The sequence below is a fragment of the Cololabis saira genome, chromosome 7 (assembly GCF_033807715.1).
Source record: "Cololabis saira isolate AMF1-May2022 chromosome 7, fColSai1.1, whole genome shotgun sequence".
Lineage (NCBI taxonomy): Eukaryota > Metazoa > Chordata > Actinopteri > Beloniformes > Belonidae > Cololabis > Cololabis saira.
Window position 1 is genome coordinate 42,283,194 of NC_084593.1, and position 10,017 is coordinate 42,293,210.

The window sequence follows — 10,017 nt, forward strand, 5'->3', positions numbered from 1 at the left end:
GATACTCCGGATAATAGGTCCGTTTATATTCTTCATAATTAATATGTTAATAACTTGGTTTGTGAGACAGTTATTTTAAAGGAGCCGTCTGTAAGAAATGTCCAAAACTGGTACTGCAGTCACTTTCAAAATATTGTTGAGCGGCGTGTACCCTCCCCCTCCTCCCCCCGACCAGAGGTTGCCAGGTAGGCTGCAGAATGCAGCAGGAACGTAGGCTGCCATGGCTGCCATAATTAGAGCCGAGCTGGCAACCCAGATGCCGAAACAATACTGACTTGGTGATTGGGAGATAGGTGGAGGGTGGAGCTTCAGAAACAATACTGACTTGGTGATTGGGAGATAGGTGGAGGGTGGAGCTTCAGAAACAATACTGACTTGGTGATTGGGAGATAGGTGGAGGGTGGAGCTTCAGAAACAATACTGACTTGGTGATTGGGAGATAGGTGGAGGGTGGAGCTTCAGAAACAATACTGACTTGGTGATTGGGAGATGGGTGGAGAGTGGAGCTTCAGGCCAAAACAAAAAATGACAACATAAACATCAGTTGAGGGCTGCAACTCCTCTTTTTAAACTGGAATATCCTGGCTTGAGTGCTGTTGTCAGTGACATAAGTATTTGAAATGAACATGATTTTTAAATGTCTGTTGACATATCGGGGTCATTTTATGATTTGTTTTATTATTGCTTTTACATACAGCTCCTTTAAGACAGCTGTAAGTTGTTAAGTTACTCAGGTAAATAAGTTACTCTTAACAGTAACAATAAGTACAAATTAATTCGGTTTAATCTCCATTTATTCATTTTGTGTTATTTGCAATTGGTTATGTGTGTCGAATTGAAGGTATTTACATACAGAAATGACAGATAAGATAAGATAGATAAGATAATATTTGTTATTAAAAAAAGGAAATATAGTCAGTGAGGTGTTATTGTGATTTAATGCTGACATTTAAATGGTTTTTGATTAAGGTGAATTATTTTAAATGATTTTAGATTAAGGTGAATTATTTAAGGAGGCAAACGCAGTTTATTATTTGTATCAACTGTTTTCACGTCTGACGTCATATTACAGTACCGCGAAAATGCAGCATTGTGTGAGACTGAAACACTTCTGTCACATTTTCTATACAGTGCTGAGAAGACCTGCAAATAAAGATACAATTTAATGTTCACCTGGAAGAAAGAGAACATTCTTTTATATAGTGTAATATGTAGTTTATATGGATAATCTTCCAAGAAATATATCAAACACAGTCAACATAATTATTTTACTAGGTAAATCACATACATAAATGCAAATGGAGTAACAGCAAACCCTCCATTGTACATCTGAAAAATGAATGTAAACTGTACTTAGCGTCTCTTAAATCACTTATTAATTCTTCTAATCAAAAGGCGATTAAGACTGTGAATATTTGCAGCCTCTCCAAAGTTTGTATATAATCCACTGTAACCCCTGGCTCTTCTGTTCTCTGTTCCACCTGTTTACTGTTCACTGGACGTTCAGATCGACTGGATATTGTAATCCTTGTCAATAAAGATTTATTAAAAAACATGTCCGGTCCTCGATTCTTCTCTATTTTAGGTTTCATGATCTGTTTTATGTTTCGTGTCTTGTGTCTTGTCAATATTGTCTTTTATTGCAGTTTTGCACTTTGGCTCGCTGTTTAAAGTGCTAAAAAATAAAGTAAATCCGTAGCTTTTTTTTTATTCTTCTGTAGAAAGTTTGATGACTGTTGTTGCGATGATGAGAACAGACCGCCCTCTGGTGGTGACACTAGAAACTACCGTTTTCTTCCACGTAAAGACATGATTATCGACTGTAATTCATTTTAATTACAGAACTATTCATAGATTACCGACTGTAATTACATTAATTAATGACAGAAGACGAATAAAGATTGTTTTTGCACTAATTTCTCCTCGAAACAGACTCGTTGTCGTGCCTTTTTAACTGTTTATTGTCAATTTATTTTGAAAGTAATAACAGGATGTACTTTTGTCATTTAAACCTTCTAACTTTACACTGACTGCAGTTACCTTGTATAACCGCTAGAGGGCGAACTGTTGCAATCCTTTATTGAAAAAACACCATAGAACTCGGTTTATTACATAATAGAAATAAACTATATTATACTATAACTTTATTATACTATAACCAGAACTGTCACCTCGAGGAAAACCCTTAAAAAAGAGAAGAGACGAGCGGAGAGGAGCCGAGTAAATGGAAAAGCCCCAGAGGCCGCGTCGTTCTGGGAGAGAACCATTTCATTGTTTTAATCAGTTATTTAAACATATGCATTGATGAACATTTGTTTAACACCTCTTGCATTTTCCCCCAAACTGACTCCTTTAACCGTGAAACTGTGGTTTTGTGTTGCTTCTCAGAGCAGGTATGGTTTTGTTTTTTTTTCTCAATTCTCTTATTTGTGTCAAAGGTTCATTCTAAAACAAAAATGGCAAATATATAATACATTATAAATACATTTGTAATTGAAACGAGGTTGATAAAGGGAACAGTAGATTGGACACTATGTAAACCTGAGAATAAAGTGTGTAGAGATTGAATGTCCCATGACAATTATGCAGTAATATAATATGAAAATAAGGTACAAACAATTATAAATAAATGAAATACATCACATATAAGTAAAATAATACAGCAAAGTCCATCGTACAAGAGGTAAGTAAGGATATCAGTCTCCTAAATCAGTGGGAAAATGTCTTAACACTTCATACATTTTTGGTGCTTTTATTTCAGTTATTAGTTTTAAAGATTTTAAATATAATCCAAATTAATTTAAATCACAGCCTTAAGACAGAATTGTAAGCGTAAAGCCTTGTTTTTATTTTCCAAACACCTTCCAGCAGATCTTTGTTTCTTTCAGGAATCTCATTCCTTATCTGGCGATGTAAATGTTTGGAGGTCACAACGGGTAATGACATGTGGTTTTCTCCCAATTCTGAGCTTCTGCTGGAACCAGCAGATAAAAATGTATTTACTGGAGGTTCCTGCATGCAGACTGGGACAGCCATGCTCCTTACACTTTAGTGGTAGTTACACTTAATAACATTACTTTGATTACTGCTAACATTTATGGATACAATTCTAAACCAGAAAATGATCGTCAACTTGACTATAGAAAATAGAATGTTATTATTATTGCAATTTAACCTTAGATAATACAATTGATAGATGCCTCCAGGGCAGCCCTCGCCCATTATGCACTTCGAGAAAAAAGTGGAAATGTCAAGAAAAAAGTTAAAATGTTGAGATTAATGTCCATGTACAATTTCAAGAAAAGAGTCGGAATTTCGAGAATAAAGTCAACCTTCTGAGACTATACGTAGAAAACAGCGCATGTGACTGTCTTTCCAAAATGCCTCGTAGGCCTATAGACCCTCCAAGGATGTAGTTAGTTAGTTAGTTACGGCTGCTGCTGCAGAGCTGTCAGTCACTCTGCTAACTGGATTTGATGGGCCAGAAGAGACATTAACAATTTATTCTTTTAATTGTATTTCAACATTAATCTCGACATTTGGACTTTTTTCTAGAAGTTCACAATAAAAATAAATATTGCCCTCTCAAATATTTTTTCTCCTGCATGGCCCTAATACTTTGGGTGGCTCCGGGTCTGGACGGTGAGTCAAAGGTGAGTTTCTGAGCAGCGGGGCGGTGAGCTGGGTTGGTGAGTGGCTTTCAGGGCCGTGCTGTCAGTCTGTGTCTGGGACGAGGCGACGGCGGGCATAAAAAGTGATTCTCCCAGAGATGCTCTAGATGCTGTCCTAAATAACTGCTCTTTTTACTTCTTCAATGACATTTTCTGTGTGTATAAAATCCACCCTCAATCAGAGGTTCCTCTGATCAAGCTGCAGCATTTAGAAGCTTCTTTGGCAGGCAGACAGCAACTTCTAGTCTATTTTCTTAATGACCATTGTTTACTTGACTCAATCATGTAGGTATCATCGTATTACGATCAAGACCTCAGAGTTGTTTCATCTCAACAGAGGATTTGACCTCTGCAGTTATTGGAGGTTCCTGGAGTTTCCACAAGTGGAATCTGAGACAGAGACTTCAGATATAAGCTGGTTCAGTTCTGCACATGTGCTGTTTTCTGATGACTTTCATACTTGATTCATTCTGCTTATCTTCTGTTTCTTTGGTTTTCCTCCTGCATCTGATGAAAATAAGGACAACAGCAGCCAGAACCAGCATCACCCCCGACTGCTGATCTGATGATCACGCTGGTGTCGATCAGAGAGGAATCTGGAATCAAAGGATTCAACTAAATGATTGCAAAGGAAATATGAACAATCCTCTGAATTAATTATGCATGGATGAGCTTTATTGTGATAATAAACAGTTTAGATGATGTTTTGCACTTCTCGCCTTTATTTCCTTGTCTTCATGATTTCAGGGTGTCTTACCTGTAAAGTCCAGCGTGTATTCAGCATCTATCTTCACTCTGTCTCCTTCAACAACCTGGCAGGTGAATCTTCTCTTGGATCCTCTCTGATGTTTCACCATCAGATCAGAAACACAGTTGTTCTGTCTGTTTCTTTTTTCTTTGTTTATTTTTAATTGATTGGCTAAATATTTCCCCGATCTGTTTTTTGCGTGTGCAAAGTTTTCCAGGCGAAGCCTTTGTACTAGAAACGGCGTTTTTGCGTCAATTATTTTATTTAATTCTATTTTAGTTTTCCTTATTCTACTAAGGATATGTTTGTCCTCTAGCATTTTAATTTTGCATTAATTCTTTCGTTTTTAAGTTATCTTTCCTTTTCTTATTTGAGGAAAAGAAAATTATTTTACCTCGCATTACTGCTTTTCCTGCTTCCCATAGAACGCTCGCTGATATTTCCGGCTGATCGTTATTTTGCAAAAATATGTCCCATTCTTTCTTTAAAAAATTAATAAAGTCTGGGTCTTTGAGCAATGATGTATTAAATCTCCAATTTTTGGAGGATGATACGCTCCCCCTCTTCCCCAGAGTGAAAGAAACTGGTGCGTGATCGCTAATAATAATTGAGTGTATTTGTGATTCTGAGATATCTCTCATCAGAGAGCTACTGACTAGAAAAATAATCTAACCTAGAGTATGAGTGATGAACAGCTGAGAAAAAAGTGTAGTCCTTGAGGGTTGGGTGGAGAGAACGCCATGTATCGCAAAGTAGTAGTAGTAGAGAACCTTTATTTTACCAGGCAAGAATTGCTAAGAATACATTCTTATTTAAGGCAATGGCCTGGTAGGAGGTGAAAGACCCCCTAAGGGGAAGGGAGAGGGGGAGCAAAGACCCAGATCATTCATGTATTGCTTAACAATACTTGCTGAATGCCAACTCCTGTGTCCGCCTGCATTACTGAGCCTGTCCACTCCAGGGTCCAGAACCATGTTGAGTCCTCCGATGATGACTGTGTTGTCTAGGTGAGCAGAAAGTGAGGTGAAAAAAGAGTGAAAAAACGAGGAGTCATCAACATTTGGACCATATATGTTAGAAATACATAAATTCATGCTTTGAATTTGCAAGACTAGTATTAAATATCTACCCTCTGAGTCTGAATGTGTGTGTCCTTTACAGTAAAATGTACTCTCTTATTAATGAGAATCGCTCCCCCTCTTTGTCTGGAGTTGTAACAGGCTGACAGGCTCTCCCCGGTTAAATTAACTCTCCAGAGGCAAAAATCTGTTTCTCATTCCACCCCCGAAATACTAACAGGAAAATACGTGCTCTATTCCAAAGAGACATTATGTTACTGCTTATTGGAATCAATTTATTAAAAATATTAACCGGAAGAAAGTGTGGATGCTCCCTCATAAATGTTTAATTGTAAACAAGGTTAAGGAGGTTTCCTTCAAAATTATCCATAAGTTTTACCCGGCCAGTCATTATATGCAGAAATAAAAAAAAAAACACATTAATACAAACTGCTGAAATAATAATAACAGTCTATTTTCTATCCAGTCAAGTAGACAATCATTTTCTGGTTTAGAATTGTATCCATAAATGTTAGCAGTAATCAAAGTAATGTTATTAAGTGTAACTAGCACTAAAGTGTAATGAGCATGGCTGTCCCAGTCTGCATGCAGGAATCTCCAGTAAAGACCTTTTTTTCTGCTGGTTCCAGCAGAAGCTCAGAATTGGGAGAAAACCACATGTCATTACCCGTTGTGACCTCCAAACATTTACATCGGCAGATAAGGAATGAGATTCCTGAAAGAAACAAAGATCTGTTGGAAGGTGTTTGGAAAATAAAAACAAGGCTTTATGCTTACAATTCTGTCTTAAGGCTGTGATTTAAATTAATTTGGATTATATTTAAAATCTTTAAAACTAATAACTGAAAAAAAGCACAAAAAATGTATGAAGTGTTAAGACATTTTCCCACTGATTTAGAAGACTGATATCCTTACTTACCTCTTGTACGATGGACTTTGCTGTATTATTTTACTTATATGTGATGTATTTCATTTATTTATAATTGTTTGTACCATGTTTTCATATTATATTACTGACCGGCCAACGGAGTGAAAGAGCCAGCCCGCAGAAAGCCACTCACCAACCCGTCTCACCGCCCCGCTGCTCAGCAACTCACCTTTGACTCACCGTCCAGACCCGGAGCCATCCAAAGACCCGGCTCACAGTGTCTGTTTCTGTAGTGTAGTGGTTATCACGGTCACCTCACACGCGAAAGGTCCCCTGTTCGAAACTTGGCGGAAACATGTATGACTTTGCAATAACATTATTTGGACTTGGAAAACCACTCCAGTCCACTTCTTGGTGCACAGGACAGGAAGGCCGACCATCTCTTTCTCGCATTGGGTCTCATGCAGAAATTAATTTTGTTGCAGTTCCACAACTGACCAAAAGCCAGTCATTCTCCATTAACGTACACTAGCTCCACCACCAGACCCCAGCAGCAGAGGTTCCGAGAGGGGGTCCCCGGAGGTGCGGGGAACCCCGGACCAGCTGGACCAGAGCCTCGCGGCAAACCGAGCCGAGACTCGCGGGGCTTCACCTGCATTCCCGTCGCGCTGAGACCGCGGAGAGCCGAGAATCGCAGACCGATATAAAAGATTAAAAAGAGATGGACACTGACTTTCCAATGACATTGGTACACAGTTATTAAGTTCCTGCAATCAGGAAGTTCTTTTGGCAAAAAGCTGTCCTCGTTAGTATAGTGGACAGTATCTCTGCCTGTCACGCAGAAGACCGGGGTTCGATTCCCCGACGGGGAGACTTCTTGTTTCGTACGATGATACCTACATGATTGAGTCAAGTAAACAATGGTCATTAAGAAAATAGACTAGAAATTGCTGTCTGCCTGCCAAAGAAGCTTCTAAATGCTGCAGCTTGATCAGAGGAAACTGATTGAGGGTGGATTTTATACACACAGAAAATGTCATTGAAAAAGTAAAAAGAGCAGTTATTTAGGACAGCATCTAGAGCATCTCTGGGAGAATCGCTTTTAATGCCCGCCGTCGCCTCGTCCCAGACACAGACTGACAGCACGGCCCTGAAAGCCACTCACCAACCCGGCTCACCGCCCAGCTTCTCAGCAACTCACCTTTGACTAACCGTCCAGACCCGGAGCCACCCAAAGACCCGGCTCACCGTGCGAACCCGGGGACCCGCTGTTAAGCTCCCCCCTGACCAGCCACCGGAGTGAAAGAGCCAGCCCGCAGAAAGCCACTCACCAACCCGGCTCACCGCCCCGCTGCTCAGCAACTCACCTTTGACTCACCGTCCAGACCCGGAGACACCCAGAGACCCGGCTCACCGTGCGAACCCGGGGACCCGCTGTTAAGCTCCCCCCTGACCAGCCACCGGAGTGAAAGAGCCAGCCCGCAGAAAGCCACTCACCAACCCGGCTCACCGCCCCGCTGCTCAGCAACTCACCTTTGACTCACCCTCTGCCTGCCAAAGAAGCTTCTAAATGCTGCAGCTCCAGGCCCGGAGCCACCCAAAGACCCGGCTCACCGGGCGAACCCGGGGACCCGCTGTTAAGCTCCCCTCCGACCAGCCACCGGAGTGAAAGAGCCAGCCCGCAGAAAGCCACTCACCGACCCGGCTCACCGCCCCGCTGCTCAGCAACTCACCTTTGACTCATCGTCCAGACCCGGAGCCACCCAGAGACACGGCTCACCGTGCGAACCCGGGGACCCGCTGTTAAGCTCCCCCCCCCCACCAGCCACCGGAGTGAAAGTGCCAGCCCGCGGAGCTGGAGGACCAGGGCCCTGGTACCCTAAACACCCAGACGCTCTCGGTAGCATGGACAGCACTCATGGACAGCACTCCGTCAGGTGCCACCACCACAATGTCAGACCACAATAACAGCAGAAGTGGGTTCCATGGTGTAATGGTTAACATCAGCATGAGTCTTTGAGAGCAGCCAGGAGAAAACCTGCAGTATCCATCTTACTGTCAAGAATTGTAGCAGAGTTTTTTACAGGATTTTATTTTTATGCCCGCCATTTTCAAAGCATGTCTGTTTCCGTAGTGTAGTGGTTATCACGTTCGCCTCACACGCGAAAGGTCCCCCGTTCGAAACTGGGCGGAAACATGTATGACTTTGCAATACCATTATTTGGACTTGGAAAACCACTCCAGTCCTCTTCTTGGTGCACAGGACAGGAAGGCCGACCATCTCTTTCTCGCATTGGGTCTCATGCAGAAATTAATTTTGTTGCAGTTCCACAACTGACCAAAAGCCAGTCATTCTCCATTAGCGTACACTAGCTCCACCACCAGACCCCAGCAGCAGAGGTTCCGAGAGGGGGTCCCCGGAGGTGCGGGGAACCCCGTACCAGCTGGACCAGAGCCTCGCGGCAAACCGAGCCGAGACTCGCGGGGCTTCACCTGCATTCCCGTCGCGCTGAGACCGCGGAGAGCCGAGAATCGCGGACCAATATAAAAGATTAAAAAGAGATGGACACTGACTTTCCAATGACATTGGTACACAGTTATTAAGTTCCTGCAATCAGGAAGTTATTGTGGCACAAAACTGTCCTCGTTAGTATAGTGGACAGTATCTCTGCCTGTCACGCAGAAGACCGGGGTTCGATTCCCCGACGGGGAGACTTCTTGTTTCGTACGATGATACCTACATGATTGAGTCAAGTAAACAATGGTCATTAAGAAAATAGACTAGCAGTTGCTGTCTGCCTGCCAAAGAAGCTTCTAAATGCTGCAGCTTGATCAGAGGAAACTCTGATTGAGGGTGGATTTTATACACACAGAAAATGTCAATGAAGAAGTAAAAAGAGCAGTTATTTAGGACAGCATGTAGAGCATCTCTGGGAGAATCGCTTTTTATGCCCGCCGTCGCCTCGACCCAGACACAGACTGACAGCACGGCCCTGAAAGCCACTCACCAACCCGTCTCACCGCCCCGCTGCTCAAAAACTCACCTTTGACTCACCGTCCAGACCCGGAGCCACCCAAAGACCCGGCTCACCGTGCGAACCTGGGGACCCGCTGTTAAGCTCCCCCCTGACCAGCCACCGGAGTGAAAGAGCCAGCCCGCAGAAAGCCACTCACCAACCCGGCTCACCGCCCCGCTGCTCAGCAACTCACCTTTGACTCACCCTCCAGACCCGGAGCCACCCAAAGACCCGGCTCACCGTGCGAACCCGGGGACCCGCTGTTAAGCTCCCCTCCGACCAGCCACCGGAGTGAAAGAGCCAGCCCGCAGAAAGCCACTCACCGACCCGGCTCACCGCCCCGCTGCTCAGCAACTCACCTTTGACTCACCGTCCAGACCCGGAGCCACCCAGAGACACGGCTCACCGTGCGAACCCGGGGACCCGCTGTTAAGCTCCCCCCCCCCCACCAGCCACCGGAGTGAAAGAGCCAGCCCGCGGAGCTGGAGGACCAGGGCCCTGGTACCCTAAACACCCAGACGCTCTCGGTAGCATGGACAGCACTCATGGACAGCACTCTGTCAGGTGCCACCACCACAATGTCAGACCACAATAACAGCAGAAGTGGGTTCCATGGTGTAATGGTTAACATCAG

At 43.3% G+C, this 10,017-nt stretch overlaps 3 non-coding genes across 3 annotated transcripts; all 3 read left to right on the top strand.

Annotated features, from left to right (window-relative positions):
• Positions 1 to 7,166: 7,166 nt before the first annotated feature.
• trnad-guc (transfer RNA aspartic acid (anticodon GUC)) lies at positions 7,167 to 7,238 on the top strand. Its single transcript has one exon. It is a non-coding gene; the product is annotated as a tRNA-Asp (tRNA).
• A 1,252-nt stretch (positions 7,239 to 8,490) lies between these two features.
• Positions 8,491 to 8,563, top strand: trnav-cac (transfer RNA valine (anticodon CAC)). Its single transcript has one exon. It is a non-coding gene; the product is annotated as a tRNA-Val (tRNA).
• Positions 8,564 to 9,007: 444 nt separating this feature from the next.
• trnad-guc (transfer RNA aspartic acid (anticodon GUC)) lies at positions 9,008 to 9,079 on the top strand. The gene has a single exon. It is a non-coding gene; the product is annotated as a tRNA-Asp (tRNA).
• Positions 9,080 to 10,017: the final 938 nt, after the last annotated feature.